Source organism: Odocoileus virginianus, unplaced genomic scaffold (genome assembly GCF_023699985.2).
Source record: "Odocoileus virginianus isolate 20LAN1187 ecotype Illinois unplaced genomic scaffold, Ovbor_1.2 Unplaced_Scaffold_6, whole genome shotgun sequence".
Classification (NCBI taxonomy): Eukaryota; Metazoa; Chordata; class Mammalia; order Artiodactyla; family Cervidae; genus Odocoileus; species Odocoileus virginianus.
The window spans coordinates 792,816-815,582 of record NW_027224268.1 but is presented as its reverse complement, the minus strand read 5'-3'; the positions used below and the strand labels follow the sequence as shown (position 1 = coordinate 815,582).

General features: G+C 39.1%; 1 long non-coding RNA gene across 2 annotated transcripts in view; it reads left to right on the top strand.

Annotated features, from left to right (window-relative positions):
* LOC139033430 (uncharacterized) overlaps positions 1-22,767 on the top strand; it is a 124,613-nt gene that overhangs the window by 94,860 nt on the left and 6,986 nt on the right. The window contains exons 3-4 of one of the 2 annotated variants that reach the window (XR_011486006.1): positions 13,227-13,348; positions 16,511-16,578. This is a non-coding gene — a long non-coding RNA (uncharacterized lncRNA). Of the gene's footprint in view, positions 1-13,226; positions 13,349-16,510; positions 16,579-22,767 lie in introns of those variants that run through there. The other variant, XR_011486007.1, reaches the window with a different exon arrangement.

The window sequence follows — 22,767 nt, the reverse complement described above, 5'->3', positions numbered from 1 at the left end:
ATTACTTTATGAGATGGGTCCAAAAAAAAATGCTGCTGCAATTTATGTCAAAGAGTGTTCTCCTATATAGTCCTCTAGTGGTTTTATAGTATCCAGTCTTAAATTTATATTTTTAATCCATTTTGAGTTTATTTTTGTATATGGTGTTAGAGAATGTTCTAATTTTATTCTTTTACATGTAGCTGTCCAGTTTTCCCAGCACCACTTATTGAAGAGATTGTCTTTTCTCCATTATATATTCTTGCCTTCTTTGTTGTAGATTAATTGACCATAAATGCATGGGTTTATTTCTGGGCTTTCTGTCCTGTTCCATTGATCTATATGCCTGTCTGTGCCAGTACCATACTCCTTTGATTACTGCAGTTTTGTGGTATAGTCTGATGTCAGGGAGTCTAATTTCCTCCAGCTCTTTTCTTTTTTAAAATTTAAAAAAATTTTTATTGGAGTATAGTTGATTTACAATGCTGTGTTATTTTCAGGTGTACAGCAAAGTGAATCAGTTATACATATATCCACTCTTTTTTTTAGATTCTTTTCCCATGAAGGCCATTACAGAGTACTGAGTAAAGTTCTCTGTGCTATATGGTAGGTTCTTATTAGTTACCTATTTTATATATAGTAATGTGTATATGTCAATCTCAGTCTCCCAATTTATCCCTCCTTGCCCTCATTCCCTGGTAAACATAAGTTTGTTTTTTCTTTCTCAAGATTTCTTTGGCTGTTCAGGGTCTTTTACATTTCTTTGTGTGTGTGTGTGTTAGTCACTCAGTTGTGTCTGACTCTTTGTGATCCCATGGACTGTAGCCCTCCAGGCTCCTCTGTCCATGGAATTCTCCAGGCAAGAATACTGGAGTGGGTTGCCATTTCCTTCTTCAGGGGATCTTCCCAACTCAGGGATCAAACCCAGGTCTCCTGTATTGGAAGGCAGATTCTTTACCATCTGAGTCATACAAATTGTAAAATTTTTGGTTCCAATTCTGTGAAAAATACCGTTGGTAATTTGAGAGAGGGTGCATTGAATCTGTAGATTGCCTTGGGTAGTATGGTCATTTTAACAGTATTGATTCTTCCAATCCAAGAACATGGTATATCTTTCCATCTGTGTGTCATCTTCAGTTTCTTTCATCAGTGTCTTACAGTTTTTGGAGTACAGGTCTTTTGCCTCCTTAGGTAGGTTTATTCCTAGGTATTTTATTCTTTTTGATGCAATGGTAAATGGGATTGTTTCCTTAATTTCTCTTTCTGATATTTCATTGTTAGTATGGAGAAATGAGACACATTTCTGTATATTGATTTTGTATCCTGCAACTTTACCAAATTCATTGATTAGCTCTAGTTTTCTGGTGGCCTTTTAGAATTTTCTGTATATAGTATTATGTCTTCTGCAAACAGTGACAGTTTACTTCTTCTTTTCCAATTTGAATTCCTTTTCTTTCTTTTTCTTCTTGGATTGCTGTGGCTAGGACTTCCAAAACTGTGCTGATTAAAAGTGGCAAGAGTGGTTATTCTTGTCCTGTTCCTGATCTTAGAAGGAATGCTTTCAACTTTTCACCATTGAGAATGATGTTTGCTATGGGTTTGTCATATATGGTGTTTATTATGTTGAGGTATGTTCTCTCTATGCCCACTTTCTGGAGAGTTTTTTTTTTATCATAAATGGATGTTGAATTTTATCAAAAGCTTTTTCTGCATCTATTGAGATGATCATATGGTTTTTATTCTTCAATATGTTAATACAGTATATCACATTGCTTAATTTGCAGATATCGAAAATTCTTGCATCCCTGGGATAAATCCCACTTGATCATGGTGTATGATCCTTTTAATGTATTGTTGGATTTGGTTTGCTAATATTTTGTTGAGGATTTTTGCATCTATGTTCATCAGTGACCTGTAATTTTTCTTTTTTGTGTGTATCTTTGTCTGGTTTTGGTATCAGGGTGATGGTGGCCTCATAGAATGAGTTTGGGAATGTTCCTTCCTCTGCAATTTTAAGTTCCAGAAGGACAGATGTTAACTTTTCTCTAAATATTTGGTAGAATTTATCTGTGAAGCCATCTGGTCCTGGACTTTTGTTTGTTTGGGAGTTTTAAAATTGCTAATTCAGTTTCAGTGCTAGAAATTAGTCTATTCATATTTTCTATTTCTTCCTGGTTCAGTCTTGGGAAATTATACCTTTCTAAGAATTTCCATTTCTTCTAGGTTGTCCATTTTATTGGTATATAGTTGTTTGTAGTAGTCTCTTATGATCCTTTGTATTTCTGTGGTGTTGGTTGTAACTTCTTTTTCATTTCTGATTTTATTGATTTGACCCTCTCCCTTTTTTCTTAATGAGTCTGGCTAAAGGTTTATCAATTTTTTTTATCTTTTCAAAGAACCAACTTTTAGTTTTATTGGTTTTTTGGTTTTTTTTTTTTTTAGTCTTTCATTGATTTCTTCTCTGATCTTTATGATTTATTCCCTTTTGCTAACTTTGGCTTTTGTTTGTTCTTCTTTCTCTACTTGTTTTAGGTGTAAGATTGGGTTGTTTATTTGAGATATTTCTTATTTCCTGGGGCAAGCTTGTATCATTATAAACTTCCCTCTTAGAACTGCTTCTGCTGTTTTCCTTAAGTTTTGGATCATCATGTTTTCATTTTCATTTGTCTCTAGGTATTTTTTTAATTTTCTCTGTGATTTCTTTAGTGATTTGTTGATTGTTTAGTAGCGGACATGTGTTTGTGTTTTTGGTGGTTTTTCTCTTGTAGTTGATTTTCAGTCTCATAGCACTGTGGTCAGAAAAGCTTTGGCATTCTTTTTGATCCCTTTCTCAGTAGAGTTATCTATGCACCAAGTACAAACAAGTAGAAGGGTATAGGTAAAAATCAGGTCAGAGGGAAAATAAAAAACTTTTGAAAGAATTCCCTTTTTCCAGGAAATCAGTGGAATCATCTTCTTCTACCTCTAGGCTATTGAGTCCTCTTCCAACTAAGAGATCTTAACTCTTTTTTGCTAGATATGACTTGATGTGCACACATAGTACTAGAGTTTGGTGAGAGTCACTTGTAAAATGCTGGACAGGGTCCATGTCTTATCTATCTGTTCAGTTTCCAGACCAAGCATAGTGTAGAACCCCAAATGAACTCCATTTCTCAGATTGAATCCAACAAGCCAAACCAGTAACCTGACCTCTTATCACTATCTTTATCCTTAATAACTGTGATAACATATTATGACAGGAAGGATAAGTCTAGTGATAGGAAGTAACAAGTAGCTACTCAAAGAAATATACATTAAGGATAGGGATAGGGATTGGGGAACACATCAAAAAATCAACACATTCCACTCTGGTTCCAGTGTACCACATTGGAGGAACCACAGAAGAAAAGGTTTGGATTGTATTGGTTAGATCATAATAATGAAGGTAGTTTGGAAAGCACCTGACATTAGCTACCAGCTGTTTCTTGCCTTTCCAGTTCATCTACGTGGATATAATATTTGGAAAAATATCTGGGGAAGGCATTGATCCACATAACTATAGCATAGTAAGAGCTGTGCCATCTCTGCTTGCCTCTCCTCTGTCGACAAACTGGCTCTCTTGACTGTCCCATAAACATGGCAGAAGATATCTGTCCCTATCATTTCTTAATTTATGTCTTCTTTGTTCAAATGACCAGTGGATACAGATATGTAATTTTGATTCCAAATTTCAGTTTTCAGAAGAGAGAAGTGGGTTTGCTCAGCTTGGGTTAGTTTATATTCCTGACTCAATACTCAAGGGTCAAGAGATGCATTGGGTAGTTATAGTTATAAATATGAGTCAGGAACCACTCTTGTCTGGGAGAGCAATTGTTAGAGAAGGAAGCTGGTGGGGTGGGCAGATAGCCTCGAAGGCCTCTAATACAATGGAAAAACACTTACTTTTCCTCCATAGAGGAAAGAAAGTACAAAATGAACAGATTATATGGACAAGACAACTGATAAACAATATATGCAAATTTATGGAAGGCAGTTAAAGTGGATCAGTGGCTGTTATCAATATAATCAGTTCATCTAGTAGCACAGGAAAAACCTCACCAGTTTTTTTTTTTAATTTAAAACTTTGTTTTCAGAACCAAACCTAAGAAATGGCTGGGAAAAAGAATACCTGTCTAGTATTCATAACCTTTTTTCTATTAAAAGAGTTGGGGGTTTTTTATGCACAGCTTAAAGAATATATTCCTCAGCCTTTTATATTGCACAGTGTTGCCCATGAGTTGTATGCTCAAACTGTCTGCATATAATGTTACTTCCCAGGAATAATTTCTTGTTTTTTAAAGGGGCCCATAACTAGTATATGTCCCTTATGCTTTTCACTTTTTCACCTTTATTCTAACCGGAATACAAACATAATTGGATTCTCAGCATCCATTCTGGAACCTGAGGTAACGTTGAGGATGGTAATCATACTCTAAGAATGAAGGAATAGAAATATAGTAGGTGGCTGGGTCCAGGATGATACTTTGGAGCTATTATACTTAACTGCAGACTTCCATTATATAAGAGGGAAATAAACCTCTGTCTTGATTAAAGCATTTTAAAAATCTCCATCCCCCATAACTTAAAGCTGAATGTAAATCCTAACTTGGTTAATGAGCCTCTATTCAATGGGGGAACATTACGTGATTGACTGATGGTGACTGATAAAAACAAAATTTATGACAAGACCCATCATGGAATCTAGTTTTTTCTGGTCCTGATCCTTTTTGTTTTCATAGTGGCTAAAATTTATTAAAACAAAATGATATATAGATAAGATGGATAAACTCATGTCACTTTTAAAAGAACTCTGTAGAGACGATGAGAATGTGCTTTGAAGAACTGCAGGGAGTATAACTGATTGATGGCCCCAGCTACTGGGTTCTGAAATCCACCTCCAAGTTTGAGCCAAGGGCTGAAGCTCCACGGGCTGCTCCCAGCCAATGATGTGTGGCAGGAGAAGACAGGTTTTTTCTGGAAGGACATGGGATTCCTCTGATGGCTAACTTCGGGTTGAGGACTCCCTGATGGCCTTGCCAAACCTTCCTTAGACTACATGGCAGCACACTTCTGCCCAACCTTCTCCCCATCACTTCTTCACTCTGGGTCAGCCTCACACCATGGTCTCATGACTGTCCAGCTTTCCTGGCTCACTCTCCATTTTTTCATAGGCATTTCTCTTAGTAAAATCCCTGTATGTTTAATCTTTTCTTGGCGTGTGCTTCTGTGAGAAATTGGATTAACACACTCATTTGAAGAAGCTAAAAATTTTCTCCACTCTTTCAGCCATTCTATTTTATGGGTCCATTTTATGCAAGGATAGGTGGTTCTTGGGCAGAAAAGTAATGGAATGTCAAGCTCTCTTCTCTTCTTTACTCTTCTGTCTTTAAAATGAAGAAAAAAATGGGGAAAAGAAATAATCACCTATAGCAAATTTTTAGTGGAGGCTTTTGGTAGTGTGCCGTGCTCAGAAGCCTAAGATACTGAGAAGAATGAGAGATACTATAATGTAGTCTCTCTTCTGCTAGTTCGTAATGTGGTTGGGAATATGAGACAGTGGAGAGAGGGTCTGCCCTACACAGTGTTCACAAAGCAAGACATTCTTAGCTCTGCTATCTTTAATGTGTGGGAGATAAGAGGGTAGAGGTTTGATTTTATAAGCCAGGCTTATAAGTGGGGTGTATAACCTCCTGCCTATATTCCATTGGCCAGGAATCTGTCATGTGGGAGGCTGGGAAATGCAGTCTACCTGGTAGCAAAGGAGAATATGAAAATGGATTTGGGGAACAGTTAGCCAGTTCCTGCCCCAGCCACTTAGAAGAGAAACAACAGGGCCTTGGTTTCCTCAACAAGGGAAGGTTCCTTTCACAAAGACATTTCCATATAGCACTCTCTTTATCAGTACTCTGGCTGCATCATTTCATTAGAAAGTATAAATTTTTAAGGGAGGATGAAATATAATGAAATATTGTATGGCAGTTAAGCTGTCCTAACACCACTTAATTTACTTGGAGATTTGTTATGCAATCAAGTATTCCCAGACTATTTTGAACAGATTGCAAAGCTGCCTGATCAAAATTCTCATTTCTTATTTATAGGCAAATTATAGCTCAGATCCAGATGTTGAATGGTGGAGCAGGTAGAAAATTTTATCTTGCACTTCATAGGCATGTCAAGTGAAAAGATGATTTATATTTTCTTTTAAAATGAAGAAATAGATGGATATGAATTGGACCCTGAATGAAAATATATTTAGGATCTAATCAAATTTATGTGAATTTCGATATAGCAAGGCTATTTTGTAAATTCAAGATAGAACTATGTCAATATGATAATAATGCTTTGTACTAAATATCACTCAAAGATGGAAATTTTATTTTTAGCATTGCATCAAACCTAATCCACCCTTTGCTTTGGATGTTGCCAATCTTGGGGGATAGGGTTAGGAAAGGAATGTATATAAAATGTTCTCAATAACATTTAACATCTGCCTAGACTGTCAGTATATATTTTTCTAACTTGTATTAGCTATTGGCAATTCCAGCTGCTTGATAACAGTTGTAGAATATAAATTTCTCCAGATTGCTAACTACTGCATGAGCCCACACAAAGTCAGGATTAGATTAAAAATGACATTTGTAAAACGATAGAGTAGCTCCAAACACCACTTTTAAGTTTGTTTCCACCATACTTGCAGTTAAAGAAATTCTCTTGCCACTAACACTTTATGAATTCAGCACTTTAAATTCAGAAAGTATCTTAAAGGTCAACTAGTCCAACCTTTTCATTTCACAGTTGAGAGAACTGAAGCTTCAAAAAGCTGAAGGTTATGTAGCTAATTAGCTACATGGCCATTTTTAGAAGCCAAGTCCACCCATCCATCCACCTATCAGTTCATTTATCCATTCATTCATCCATCCATCCAACTATCCAATCAACAAATAAATACATATTAAGTGCCCACTGTCTAGACACTGGCTTGATGCTGAGGATACAGTGATGAACCAAACCAGACATGGTTTCTTTCTTGTAGAAAAGTCAAATACTAATCAAATGGTTATATGAATAATATTGCCATGAAAGAGAACTACACTATGTACTGAGAGCATATAACAGGGACTGACCTTGTCATGAGGTTTACACTGGGAGATGAAATTTGAGTGTGTGTTAACCAGGTGAAGAGGAGGAGGAATGTACCATGGAAACCCATGTGCTTTGATAGAAGAATAGCAAATTTGATGAGCTTGAAATAGTCCAGTGAAGCTGGGGTGCAGAGAGCAAGTGAGAACATGATTCAAGATGGGGCAGAAAGGTAGGCAGAGGCTACAGAAAGAAACCAACTCTTGTCCTAAAGAGTTGGTGTGAGGATGATGAGGTTTGGACTTTAGCTGCCAATTTGCTACTGTGAGGAGCAAGCCAAGAGATCAGTGTGAACCCCTGACGATGGTGCCAACAACACAGAAGGCTGAGAAGAAACTACATAGTGAGAAACCAGGTCCTTAGTGGTACTGCATGAGCTACATGGTCAAGTCTCATGAACAGAGTTAGTGTAGAGGGAGAATTTGGGGGGAAGTATTGAGAGGGAGGGTTTACAAAATGGCACAAAGAAACTTTTGGGGGTGATGTTTATTTTCATTATCTTGACTGTGGTGATGGTTTCATGGGTATATGGTGGTGGTGGTTTAGTTGCTAAGTCATGGCCAACTCTTTTGACCCCATGGACTGTAGCCCATCAGGCTCCTTTGTCCATGGAATTCTCCAGGCAAGAATAATGGAATGGGTTGCCATTTCCTTCTCCAGGGGATCTTCTCAACTCAGGGATCAAACTTGCGTCTCCTGCATTGCAGGCAGTCTCTTGCGTTACAGGCTGAGCCATCAGGGAAACCCTCTTGGGTATATACATAAGTCAAAACTTATCAAATTATACACTTTAAACATGTACAGTTTATTGTCAATTAACCTCAATAAAGTTATTTTAAAAGAAAAAACAGATTTAGTGTGGTACTATTTAGCTGTGGTTTTTATGATTTAAGTGTTTAAATCATTTGTAACCAAAGTGTTTCCCTCAAATAGGGAGTCAGCCAAATTAAAATGGCAGCCACTGTGTACTTGTTGAGATGTTTGTTATTATTATTATTTTTTTTAGTAATTAATGAATACTGAATGCTCACTTTCATCATCATGTGGATGTGTGGAATGCTTTCTATGTCTGTTTAAATCCTACTCATCTTCAAAGCCCAAGTTAGCCTCGCTATCTTTCAGGAGGCTGAACACTTATGTTCATCTTCTTTTCAACAATTTCTTCCCCTCCTGTTGGTCCATTAAAAGTGTGAAAATATATGTGATCTTGTATTAATATTTTATTTTATTTTATGTTATTTATTTAAAGAAAAACTCCCTCTGACCCATTTTTTAAAATTGAAGTATAGTTGATTTACATTGTTGTTTAGTTTCAGGTGTACAGCAAAGTGACTCAGTTATTAATACATATATATGTGTGTGTGTGTGTGTGTGTGTGACACACACACACACATATATATTCTTTTTCAGATTCTTTTCCATTATAGGTTATTACAATATATTGAATATAGTTCCCTGTGCTATATAGTAAGTTCTTATTGTTTATCTATTTTATATATAGTAGTGTGTATCTGTTATGGCTTCCCAGGTGGCTCAGTGGTAAAGAATCTACCTGCCAATGCAGGAGACACAGGAGATGTGGGTTCGATCCCTGGGTCATGAAGATCCCCTGGAGGAGGAAATGGCAACCCACTCCAGTATTCTTGCCTGGGAAGTCCCATGGACAGAGGAGCCTGGTGGGCTATAAGCTTGCAAAGAATTGGACATGACTGAGTATGCATGCAGGGAACCTTCATACTGTTCTCTATAGTCACTGCACCAATTTACATTCCTACCAACAGTGTAGAACAGTTCCCTTTCTCCACACGTTCTCTAGCATTTATTTTTTGTAGACTTTTTCTTTTTGCTTTGCCTTGCAGTTTTCGGGATCTTAGTTCCCTAACCAGGCGTTGAACCTAGGCTATGGCAGTGAAGTGCCAAGTCTTAACCACTGGAGTGCTAGGAACTCCCTGTTTGTAGACTTTTTTATGATGACCACTCTCACTGGTGTGAGGTGATTTTGAGCATCATTTCATGTGCCTGTTGGCTGTCTGCATATCTTCTTTGAAGAAATGCCCCTGACCCATCTTTTCCAAAAGAACACAAATGTATTTTAACATCCCTGCTTCACTTGTCTTTTTCTCCTTTGCATCTTTTCAGGTATAAGTTCTCAAAATTTGGGATACATAAGGTTCACCTTTGGGCTTGTTAAAAGGACAGATTTTCTCATATCGTAGATGCACATATGGAAAAACATGGTACATTAGATATTATATAGTATAGGTACTTAGTGCCTAAATCATGAGTTGAATTGATGAAAAGTCCAGAAGGGTATGATTTGAAGATTATCAGAAAGGTTTCTACTGTAAGGCTCTAAAAATGGGCCCGTCCTTCAACGTGTCCTTGATGATCTCATAACTAGGATGACTGTCAAGGTCGAGGTACTGTGTACTTTAAAGTCTGCTAAATTTTTTGATGACCTTAGCTAAAACTAGTGAGAGAAACCAAATCTCATCCCTCACATTCTGCACGAATAACCACAGCATCAGGAGTTCTTGACAATGTGCATTTCACCTGCTTGTCATTCATTTTTTGTTTCTGCCCAAGCACCTTTACTTCCTTCACTATTGAGCTCTGATCCATTTCCACTGATTTTTGGTTTCTGTTCTAATGGCAAGCACCTTGGTCTAATGGGAAGCACCCAGGCTTCTATTTGGAACACAATTTTGTCTCAGCAAGTTGTCCATTTCTTCTTCTCTTCCTCTGACCCAAGCTGAGCCCTACTTCATCCACCCCTGCCTCTCATTCACACATAGCCTCTTTCCTGTGTTTGCCACTGAGAAAGATGATGCTCCAGCTTCTTCCAACCTAATCTTGTTTCTTTAACACATACATATATATACACACACACTTGGCTTTTCTCAATTTCATATATGAAAATCAACAAGTTTAACAAAACAATGGAGAAGTTAAAAAACTAAGAATTCTTACAAGCCCTGGTAACAGGGGTTTGTTTCAACTGCCTTCTCTTTACCCCACTCGTGGTGAGTGGATTCCCACTCTGGAGTTTTGGGGATGGCTGAACACACAGCATCCACTACTGGAGGGATGAGATGGACAATGGTTTGTTAGTCACACACAGTCTCGAGCAGGAGGATCCCACATGTGATGTACGGCTATGTGAGGGTTAGCCTCAAAGGCAGAGCAAACAACCAGGGGACGTGAGAGGCAGGCTTCATGTGGGGTAAGGCAGGCTTCAAGAGGGTGAGGTGTACCCTGGCTTCTGCGGGAGGACATGACTGGCTTGTTTGAATAGTTCAGGGCTGCGGGTCCTTGTGATAAGGAGAGGTGTTTGGTTAGAGAACCTTTGTGGCAGAGTAGGCAGAGGAACTTGCAGTTAGGCAATTTGAGACCCAGCTGATTTCACCAGATGTCAAGACAGCACATAATATTAAATTTAGGCCTTTACTACAGGGTCTCTAGTTTTTATTTATTTATTCTGGTTTTTAAAAGAAATCTAAGCAGGACTAGCCTAGGTCTTTCTTTTTTTTTTTTTTTTTTTTTTATTAGTTGGAGGCTAATTACTTTACATCATTACAGTAGTTTTTGTTATACATTGATATGAATTAGCCATGGATTTACATGTACTCCCCATCCCAGTCCCCCCTCCCACCTCCCTCTCCACCCGATCCCTCTGGGTCTTCCCAGTGCACCAGGCCCGAGCACTTGTCTCATGCACCCAACCTTAGCCTAGGTCTTTCTAGCTCCTGGTTTATCTCCTCATTCTTAGTTGGGAAATAGACTCGCCCAAGTAACTTTCTTTCTTTCCACGTTTTGTATTGCTACTTTCTGGCTCAGATGGTAAAGAATCTGCCTGCAATGCAGGAGACCCAGGTTCGACCCCTGGGTTGGGAAGATCCCCTGGAGAAGGGAATGGCTACCCACTCCAGTATTCTTGCCTGGAGAATCCCACGGACAGAGGAGCCTGGCGGGCTATAGTCCATAGGGTTGCACAGAGTCAGACACAACTGAAGCAACTTAGCATGCGCACACCTCGTCTCTTAGGTCAGATTCCTTAGAAGCAGAACCTGAAGCTCTGAAGGAAGTCGGGTGCATTGTGGGCAGTGCTCTTCAGGACGAACTTAAGAGGAGGTGGGAAGCTGAGTGAGGACATGGTCTCACTTTCTTAGAGGCTCTGAAATACAAATCACACCTTGGAGTTATCCTTGCCTTGAGAGAAGGGGTCTCTTTTGTACCCCCATATCAGTCAGTCTTTGGCTATGGACCATGGGGTGGGGTAACTTCCTGGAGGGCATGGCTATCATCACTCCTGGGCAGTTCTGCAGAGAAGGAGGCAGCTGGGGTAGTCCACATTCTCCCCAGAAAGGGGATGGATGCTCTGGCCTTGTAAATGGAATCTGGGCAAGGTACCAATTGCATCTACTGCATATGCTTCACATCCATTAACCTCTTCAGCAACCCTAAGAGGCAGAAATTGTAATTACTGTATTTTTCAGATGAGAAAACTGAGGCATAGAAAAAAGCCTGGCTAAAGGGAAGTCAGTATTCCAACCCAGCCTGGTGCTCATTTTCAGAACATTGCTAGGGAAACATGCTTAAGAATTCCAGAGTGTCTTCTAGCTCTTAATTTTATGTTTTTAATTTTATTCAATTCATGAAATATGCACTGATCACCAATATTGTATACAGTTGTCTTACAGGAGAGTTTAGCTGAAGGCCCCAGTTACACATCCTTCTCCACTGGAGGCTTTGATGTTGAAAGACCCTTGGGCCAATTTTGCCCAACACTTCAAATTATATAATTAACCTTGTGTACCTTGTTGGATTCAACCTCAAACTGATGAATCTGTCCTTCTTAAATCATTTGTGTGAGTTATCTGTTCATAAAATAGATCTTTTAATGAGGAAATCTGACAATGGCTCTTCATTTAAGTCAGTAATTAAGGATAGCGGGGATACAAACATTATTTTAGTTGCCAGTGTTGTACCTTTTTAATCCTTAAGCCAATAGCTTGAAAGAGAGAGGCAGATGAGTAAAAAATATCTCTGAGTAAGATTGGACAGTTAGCCTTCTTGGGTTTTTGGTGCAAAAAGGAAATGACTGTGAACCATGGGTTTTCTGTGAAAGAGGGTGATCCTTCCTTTTAGGACTTTACATCTTTGTTTTAAAAAACGGAACAGGTATCCATCAGCAGTGATCTCTGGGGAGTTGGGGAAGACTGGTAGGTAGGTTGAGTGTGAGCCATAAATTTTCAAAATTTTTATTTGTTTTAAAAATAGATAATACATCACATGGTTTAAAATTCAAAAAGATATTATAGTAAAAAACCTCCTTCCCTTATCCTGCAGGTACCCACTTCCCTTTCCCAAAGGCAGCTAGTGTTGCCAGATAATTTTTTTCTGAGATATTTTATGAATATTCAAGCAGGTATATGTAAATATCTGCTAATATATTTGAAAATTCAATGGAGAGAGTAGAAATAAGAAAACCCCTGTATTAGTTTCCTAAAACTGCTGGAACAAATTACTAGAGGCTTAAGATGAAAGAGACATATTCTCTCACAGTTCTGGAGGTCAGAAATCCAAAATCAAGGTGTCAGCAGGACCATTCTTTCTCTCAAGGCTCTTGGAAGAGTCTTTCTTTGCCATTGCCTAGCTTCTGGTGGTTTCTGGCAATTCTGGGCATTCTTGGACTCGAGGGTGCATCATTCCAATATCTGCCTCTGTCATCACGTAGCCATCTCTTCATGTGTCTCTGTGTCCAGATTTCCTCCTCCTTACCAGGATACCAGTCACTGGATTCGGGCCCACTCTAACATAATATGATACCATTTTTAACTTGATAACTTCTGCCAAGACAGTATTTCCAAATAAGGTCACATTAGAAGATACCAAGTGTTAGGACTTGAACATATCTTTTTAGGGGACCTGATTCTGCCTACTTCAATCCATAATGGTATCATTTCAAAGCTTAAAGCAGGCTTTGTAGAGAAGTAGAGATCAATTCACCTTTGGGATATGGAATAAAGTTAATAATTCTCTTGCTTAAGGGAAAAACAAATACTCAAATGGATCTTTCTCTTTTGCAGATAGGAAGCAAAGACCCACAATGATAAATGAAGGTTTCTAAACCTCCAGTGACATTAAGAAACCAAGCTCTTCTGGATGAAAATGAGAGAAGTCATCTATGTGCTGAAAAGTATTTACATCAGTGAGTTTTTTTAACTTTTTTTTTTACCCCTACCTATATAATAAGAAATACATCATGACCCAGACATACAAATGTTTGAATATATGTATATGAATATATGAACTGAAGCAGTCTTGCTCCATTAAACAACAAGTACATTTATTATTTGAAATGAATTTAAATCTTTTCTAGTCTACCTTTTTTTCAGTAATTTTTTCTCAAGGCCTCTAATGGATTGCCTCCTGTAGTATGAATAACACTTTTTGGTGATATGTTCTTTCTTAGAAAGGGATTTATAGATTTCAGTGCCTGCTTGTTCTCATAGAGTTGTTTGTGCATGGCAGGGAAAAAGTGGAGGATTAATTTTTTCCTCCCCAAGGAGGAGTGAATGTCTGTGAAAGGGAAATGATGAGCTAATCACCTTGGCTCAACGTAGATTGAACTGCTAGTATGGTATATGCATGTTATTTAGTTTTATGTTGGATTGAGTCAGATGTGCTAAGGTTGGGCTTTTGAGTTCCAATGTCTTCTTGGAGTCCTAAGACCAAGATTAGGGAGTTAGGCCTGTCAATCATTTTGGAAAATTCTGAAGCTGAATCAGAATTGGGTGATGTCTTTAAGGGAGAAAGAAATGTCTCTGGGACCTCTCCTCCAGAGAGAAGAGATGGCTCAAGGATATTTCTGTTGGTGGAGTGAAAAGGAGGTGGAAAAATGAAGAGTAAAGTTAACTCTTTCAAACAGTGGTGAAGTCAGGGCAATTGGCAGAGGTGCTCTTCCAGGACTAGTTGTGAGCTCTGTGATAGGTTGTTTTCATGGATGATCTTGGTGACTACACACATCCCTTTTTAAGGACCCCTGACACCATCCCTTAGCAGCAATGAATGTTGCCTATTCATCCCTTCTTTCTCTGGAGAATTGCTCCCAGCAGAGTGGGAGTGTTGTCACCTGGGAGTCCTGTTACCCCATTCTCCAAGTAGCTATGGCTAATGACAGACTGACATAGGGTACAGAAGGCTGGTCCCTTTTCCTTCGAGGTGGTACTGTCCTCTGGTTCAATTTGTACTCCAGAGTTCCATGTGGGATCAGTTTGAAGCTAGATCCCAGTAAGACCTCATGATTACTTCACTCCTTCCACTACCCCATCCCACTTTCCTCATTCCTTTTCTCAGTCCCAGAAGAAATCACATGCCCAAGAATTCTCACCTCAGGTTTCAGTTCTGAGGAATGCAACCTAAGATAGTTACTTCTGTGTTGTCACTTCCTCAGCTAGTAGTTTTATCATTACTTATTATTTTGTTTATACTACAAGCTGCAGCCTTGCATTTGCATTTCACTTTGGAAATTAGGGAAGCTGATTAGGATCATGCTCTGGGTGAAGCAATGAAAAGGAACAATGCAGGAATGTTTTGGAAGTGAACCTGCGAGTGGACAATGATCAGCAGCAGAGTGGCCCCATGGGTGGAGGGAAGGAGTGGCTTCTAACCAGGAGGAGACTGAGTCATCCAGAAACAACCAACGCAAAGCCCTGGAAGAAGTAAACTTCCCCTTTTATTTGTTGAGAGATGTCAAAGAAAGGCTAGAGTTATACTGACAAGTCAGATGGGACTTCATGTGTTGTAATTTTGGGACCAGGAGTAAACTGATCTCATCTTGTCTGTATGGGCTATTGTCATATTCGTTTCCAAGTGCTGCTGTAACAAATGACCACAAACTTAGCGACTTAAAATAACACAGATTTGTTATAGTTCTGAAAGCAGAAGTCTGAATGGGTTTTCAGACTGGATTCCTTCTGAATGTTCTAGCAGAGAATTTGTTTCCTTACCTTTTCTGTGGCTTCTAGGTGCCATGTGCATTACTTGGCTTATGGCTTATTTCTCTGTCTTCAAAGCCATCCAGATAGCATCTTTGAGTCTCTATCTGTTCTTCTGCTTTAGCTATCACATCTCCTCTCTGACTCCTCTTATGTCCCTTTTATAAGCACCCGTGTGAATACATTGAGCACACCAAGATAATTCAGGATAATCTCCCCACCTCAAAATTCTTAACTTAATGGCATCTAGAAAGTCTCTTCTGCTACATAAGGTGACAGCACTCACAGGTTCTTGGTATTACATCACGGACATCTTTGCGGAAGGGCATTGGACAGTTAGGGAAACTTGAGCACAAAAATTATATTTTCCTTTCAACATTTGCTTCATGTTCAATGCCTGAAATCAATTTTCAGAGTTAAAATTTGTACTTACTCCTCACTCTTTTAGCATAAGAGTTAGCCTGTGTCAGGGCTTGGACACCATTACTGGGATCATGGGTCTGTGTCACATGGCCTCAGAGAGTGCAGGGGTGTGTGGTACAGCTGTGCCTATCCATGGACAAGGCTTTCTCCTGGGATGATTGTACAAGGGCAGAACCATGAGTGGCATCTCCACTAGGTCCATCCAACACTGACTCTTTGGTTATATCTTTTGGGAAATCAATAAAGCAGAAAAGGAAATGATGAGATGATTCTTCTCTGGCCACTAAGAGTGTCTGTATGTATCTGGCTGATATTTTATATCCACTAAGGAAGCAAGGGGATTTAGGTAAAGTCACACTTCACAAGTCCCACTCCAGCCTCACTCTTGGTCTTTCTCTCTCCCTTAGTTTGTCATATGTTAGACTTCTTTGTAATTTTTTTGAACATCAAAATCAGGAGCAGAGCTCCAGACATAGCCTGTAGTCCATGCAAATGAATCCCAGAACTACTGTTTAGTTTGATGCTAAGATAAAGTGACATATGCTTCTTTCTCCATCAAATAAAAATTCCTTTATGGACAGCAACTTGTGATTACTGTCAGTCAAGGGAGGAATGAATGGTGTCAATCATTGGATATCAGTAATTTTTCCTTTGTATTCCTCAAATTGCCATGAGAGGTCATTGAGAGTGAAGTTGCCTAGGTATTATTTTGCCCAGGAAAATGCATTTGAATGAAAATTTTCCTGTTTTCTGTCTTTACATTGCTGTCCTAACATGAAAGAAGTAATTTGACCCCTCAGCAAAGGAGGCATGATGTCTTCCGCTCCTCAGACCTTGAGTTCATGCTTTTGGGTCTTCCCTGATTTCATTAATCTCCCTGGTCTTCTCTCCCTGTCCCTCTATCCTGTTCAGATTTTTCACCACCATATTATGTATGTTCTTCACTCTAGTGCTTCTTACCTGAACAGGAGTCTGGTCAACATATGGATGGTGTGGGAAGAGCAAAACCTGGAAAGGTAGGCAATTCTCCTTTTACGATACTTGCAGTGTCTTAAAAAAAAGTAATCTGGAGATTTTGAGTTGATTGCCATCTAATTTCTAAAACCCACGAGCCATTTTCCCAGAATATTGCTTTGAGCCAATGATATTTCTGACAATTCATTATTCCTAATATAATGAAGAAAAAGAGATCTTGATTAAAGGTCAACATCATGCACACTGCCTGGTTACTTTTCACAATCCAAGATGTGGAACCATGAACTTGATGAATTCTGGGTATCATTGAGATGCTTCAGAAAACCAAGTGACTGCTTCATGGATATTTCTTCAGTCTTTAATATTTCTTGCTAGCCAACTGTGACAATTTTGTACAAGGCAAGAATATCCTTTCTTAATATGCTTCCTTCAATCCCCAAGAATATAAATGAGTTGATGATTAGGGCTATGAAGCATATAGGATTCCATATCACTTTAATATATTTCTGTGATTTGAGCCATTTATTTTGCCAGCTCAATGTTTTCCCGATGCCAGGAAGAAATCTTAATGAGACTGGAAACCTGTGATATTCTTCACCTGGGTATTGCTGTAGAGAGTACAGAATAGAATCCAGTTTGTGTTAAGTAATAATAATGATGATGACAATAATAAAGAAATAAAAAAGACTTTTGTTTAGTTCAACAAAAAGCAATAATGTGCTGTTAGGGGAAATAAGCAAAATTATTTCAGAAGTTGTCTAAAGTATATGGCAGGCATTTAAAAAATATTAGGCAGAGGATTTTACAGGTACATTTGAATTGATTGAACTTTCATCTAGGGCAGTAATAGGTATGAGACAAATAGAAAATCCTTTCACTCTTGAGAGCCATTGACTTAAGAGAAAGATTTTTACTGACAACTCATAAATAAAAATTCAGTGTTATAAGTTTCTTTTTAAAAAACAGAGATACATGTATTATTCAATAGCTTTTTAAATTTTTAAGCATTTTATTATGAAAATTTCAATTACATACATGCTTAGTGAGACCAATATAATAAATTCCCATATTCCATCACCCAGTGTCAATAATTATTATTTTACAAGTCTTTCAACTTTTTTCAAAGTAAGAAAAAGTTGAGTTATATCTTACAGATATTCTTCAGTTTCTTGCTTAGTCATTTCTATTTCTTACGGACTTTAAGACATCTCATCTTAATTTCAATAGATTTTCTTATCTCATACTTCCCTGAGAAGATAGGCTATTCAGTTTGAGATCTGCCATTTTCCCTTTTCTGCACTTCATAATGTTTCAGAATTCTGTTCTTTTTCTCCCATCCTCTCCTCCTGTGTCCTCAGAGAAGTAGTATTTCTCCATGTGAAGTTAAACTTCCATCTGAGTATTTAGTCACATCAGTCTCCTCCAGAATCTTGCCCTATTAATTTTTCTGTCCATTTTATTTGTTCTTTAATTTATAGCTGCACTGGGTCTTTGTTGCTTTGTGCAGGCTTTCTCTAGTTGTGGCAAGTGGGGGTTACTCTTCGTTGTGGTACGCGGGGTTCTCATTGTGGTGGCTTTTCTTGTGGCAGAGCACAGGCTCTAGGCATGTGGGCTTTGGTAACTACAGCACACAGGCTCAGTAGTTGTGGTTTGTGGGCCCTGGAGCTCGGGCTCAGTAGTTATAGCACATGGGCTTAGTTACTCTGTGGCATGTGAAAGCTTCCCTGACCAGGGGTGGAACCTGTGTCCCCTGCATTGGCATGAGGATTCTTATTTGCTAGGCTACCAGGGAAGCCCCTCTCCCTCATTTTCTATCTTTAGTCTTCCTCTTGGCTCTATTATCTCTGCCAGTAAATATGTTTATATCTTCTCCAAACTCAAAAGGCAGAACTACTAGGAACATCTTTTGAACTATCTTTCTCCGCAAACTGACTTTGGCTCAAGCCTTTTGTGGTTATTCTTTTTCCACCTAGACTTGAAATCTAGGAAAATCGTTGATTTCTTCTTCTTGTTCTTCCACCATCCATGCTTTAAGAATCGGTATTTCTTCACTGACTTTGCATCTGCCCCAGGTAAGAGGTAGTATTTTCCAAAGATGGTCACAGAAGTGTCTCCCATCTCACATGTTCTTCTTCGGGGTGACCTTGACACTCCTGCTCTTGGGTAGTAGGGTCTGTGTCCCTTCCCCTTGATCTGGGTGAAACTTTGTGACTGCCTTGACCATTAAAGTATGACAAAGTGACACAGTGGGACTGGGTTGGTCATGAACATGCCATGCATGTCCCTCTTGCTCTTTTAGAGCCCAGCCATCATGCTGTTAGAAAGCTCTAATTAGCCCACATGGAGAGACCATGTGGAGAAGCCATATGTAAGTGTTTCAGTCAGTAGCTGGCCTCAAGTATCAGAGAGGTGAATGAGGATGCCTTCAAGATGATATACCCACCAGCCATTGTCAAAACACTTCAGCTGAGGTCCAAACATTGTAGAGTGGAGACAAGTCATGCCTATAATGCAGTGTTCAAATGCTTGACCTGCAGAATCTGTGAACATAATAATTGATTGTTTTATGCAAGTTTTTGGTTGATTTTTCTCCCAACCATAGCCCTGGAATGCCGAGTCTCCTCTTCCTCACTTTGCTTGCTCCAGTTTACACACAAATCCTTTTGGCCTAATTTTTGGACTAGGCTTTTATATTTAAGGATTTCTCTAGTGGAATCAGTGCTGCCTCCATGTCTCACCTAAACATGGTACTCTCCTGTTTTTGAAATACTTTTCTGTCACTTTAAAAAAAAAATTATTTTTTTATTTTTGGCTGTGCTGGGTTTTCACTGCTGTGCACAGGTTTTCTCTAGTTGCAGAGAGCAGAGCTATTCTGCAGTTGTAGTTTGTGGGCTTCTCATTTTGATGGCTTCTCTTATGGACCATGGGCTCTAGGGCTCATGGGCTTCAGTTGTTCCAGCACGTGGGCTCAGTAGTTGCAGCTTGTGGGGTTAGTTGCTCCGTGGCATGTGGAATTTTCCCTGATGAGGGATTGAACCCATGTCCCCCGCATTGGCAGGCAGATTCTCAGCCACTGGACCACCAGGGAAACCCTTTTTCTGTCACATTTTTTATTTGCTTCCAAACACTGGGGAATGGGCATGGCATATTATAACAACCATTTTGCAGGTATGAAACTGAGATTTAACTAAAGAGGGCTTTATATGACTCTCAAAGTAACTTGTAGAACTGAAACTAGAACAATGAAAGGGAACTTACTATAGACTATAGAGTTTCTCAAAGACATTTTTCCACAGAATCCTTTCTGGAATCACCTATCAGCATTTGAAGGACACTGGTTTCCCAAGGGACATAGCCTGGGATATTTCCCTTCAAATCCAATTTATTCTTTTTATAGATTAAGCTTGGGAGATTTTATTTCCAAGAGATAATAAAGGAAAGATACAAAAGGGACAGGAACTAGAGTGCAAAGTTGTTCTGCCCAAGTCTTTTTAGCTTGCTGTATGTTGTAAGTTTCTTTGGTGTGCTTGTACCTTTATAGTAGTTCTATCAGCCTGGCTCTGGGTGTCCCAGGTGAGAGAAGAAAAGATAAATTAGAATGTGTCAATGCCTTTTAGCCAAATATCACTGTAGGACACTTGATTAAATAAATTGGGTTTATTACTCATTGCAGGGAATCATGGGGTCCCTCTGTAAGAGAGTGTTAGAACATACTATAGGATTTGGGCTCCAGTAGGGTGAGTTAGAGGAGAGTCTAAGGATGCAGGAGTTTGGTCTAGATGGGGTGCTATCAGAAAGTGAGGACAATGCTATGGCTGGGTATTTTGTGAGTGTCATAGTGACCTTGTTTTTGTTTGTGTTTAAAGTTATGAAGTGGTCTTGTTTCATTTCATTTTATCATCATCTCAGAGTAATCTTGTTTGAGGCTGATGTACTGTGAGTTTATATTCTCCAAGAGAACCAAAATGGCCTGGCTGTGAGTGTCAAATGAGCTTGTAAAAATATTGAGGTCTAGTTGTGACCATCAGATTAGTTTTGTGTATCAGAAGTTGCTTTTTGGTTTTTCACAGATCAATATTCTTAGTCGTTTTAGGTATTACAGAGCAAAGCCAATCTCTTTGGGGCTAAGACTCATTCAAGGGAGCCTGACCTTGTTTGCAATGGGGTCTTTACTGCTAGGTCATGTTGTTGTTGTTCAGTCGCTTAGTCGTGTCCAACTCTTTGCAACCCCATGGACTGCAGCATGCCAGGCTTCCCTGTCCTTCACCATCTTCCCAGAGTTACTGATAGGTCATAGGAGATAATTAAAGCAAAGAAACCTCACAAGCAGATGGCCAAAAGACTCAGTGAGTAGTATCAGATTTTTACTGCATGTAATCTTCAATAGAATAAAAGAGATTGTATTTTTAAAAAACCCAACAACCCTTATAACATCTGTCTTTCAGAATTTTGAACCTTTCACTCACAGCTTTATTAGAATGAACATCCTCCTGGTTTGCACCTAGAACACTAACAAGGCACAATTACTGAATTGCTTTAGAATGGAAAGTTAACATTTGTGAACTCAAAACTTGGCTCATAGAGCAACACTTGCCCATTTCACTGGTTAGTATTAGATTTAGGACTAGAACTCAGGCCCCTGACCCCCAATTCAGTGCTTTTGAATTCCCAGTGCCTCGTACATGTACGTAGGAGTTTGTATTATTCACAACGACATCTGGAGCCAATTGTTTTTGTCCTTTTATGACCCTTAATAGGTATGTTTTCCATGGAAACGGTTAATGACATTTTAAATAGTTACTTCAGAACTCCTAAGGTCTGATAATCATTCCTGTATTTGATGATACACCCCCAGTGTTTTTGAAGAATAATGATTGCAGAAGAGAAGTGAGCATTTTCTCTTTACAGCAGTGTAGCTCATAATTAATTGATCATCATCTCCTATTAGTGAGATATCTTTGATCCTGCTAATTGAAAATGAGGCTATTTTCCTAAGCACAGAATAAAAGCAATATTAAACTGTTTAGTCTTTGTCTGCTTGAGGGCCAAACATTAGTTAAGTGAGTTTATAGGAATAATTAATCAAAAAATTTAAACAACTGATTTTTTTTTTGAGTGTTTGCTGGCCACACTTGTTGAGGAACTCTCTTACTTAACAGTTGGCTTTCTCAATATCAGACAAGTAATTTTCATAATGTTGAGGGAGTAGAAAGGGAAGGGGTCCAGAGGATAGACAGAATACATCATCATCATCATAACATAAGCATGATGCTTGCACATAACTATCACTGCTTAGAAGTCCTGTGAAGTGTAATTTTTATTCATACTTTACAGATAAGGATGTCAGGGCTACAGGATGTTACAGAATTCATCTAATGTAAATGGTATAACCAAGCTATAAATGCATACTTTAGATTCTAAATCGTATTCTGGATCCAGCATTCTTTTTGCTATATCATTTGGCCTCATAATCTGATAATGTCAAAAGAAAATATGGTGGTGGTGGTTTAGTCACCAAGTCGTGTCCGACTCTTGTGACCCCATGGACTGTAGCCCACCAGGCTCGGGGATTCTCCAGGCAACAGTACTGGAGTGGGTTGCCATTTCCTTCTCCAGGGGATCTTCCCGACCTGGGAATCAAACCTGGGTCTCCTGCACTTTAGGCAGATAACTCCTCAGATTATCTAATGCCTAAGGCTCTGGAGCTGAAGCTTGTTACCAGGGCAAGATTATGCAGAGCTAGTGGTTTGGACTGAGAAATCTCTCCAGTGTGGTGCGTTTAAATATCATAGATCTAGGAATTCCTGATCTGAAGTATGTCACTAGTTACAAACATTACTTAGGAGCCTTTAGACAAATACAAACAGCCGCCGACTGCGTGGTTACTTCATGATCAGAGAAGCGTGTGTCATTGGTTTTACTCCCTGCTGGATTCCAGCTGGTGTTAAGACTGAACATCGTACCCTCAGGTTCTCTCTGTGAGGGTCAGGCTCCCCCTTTCTTGTCAAGACCCTGACTCTGCTTGCTCAGGGCACCGTGGCTGCCACCCTTTGAGTGGGGCTGCTCCATGGGCAGCCCAGGTCTCTCTCTCTCTCTTTAAATTTAATTTATTTTGCTGCGCTAGGTCTTAGTTTCAGTGTGTGGAATCTTTCGTTTCAGCATGTGGGATCTAGTTCCCTGACCAGGGATTGAACCCAGGCCCTCTGCATTGGGAGCGCAGTCTTAGCCACAG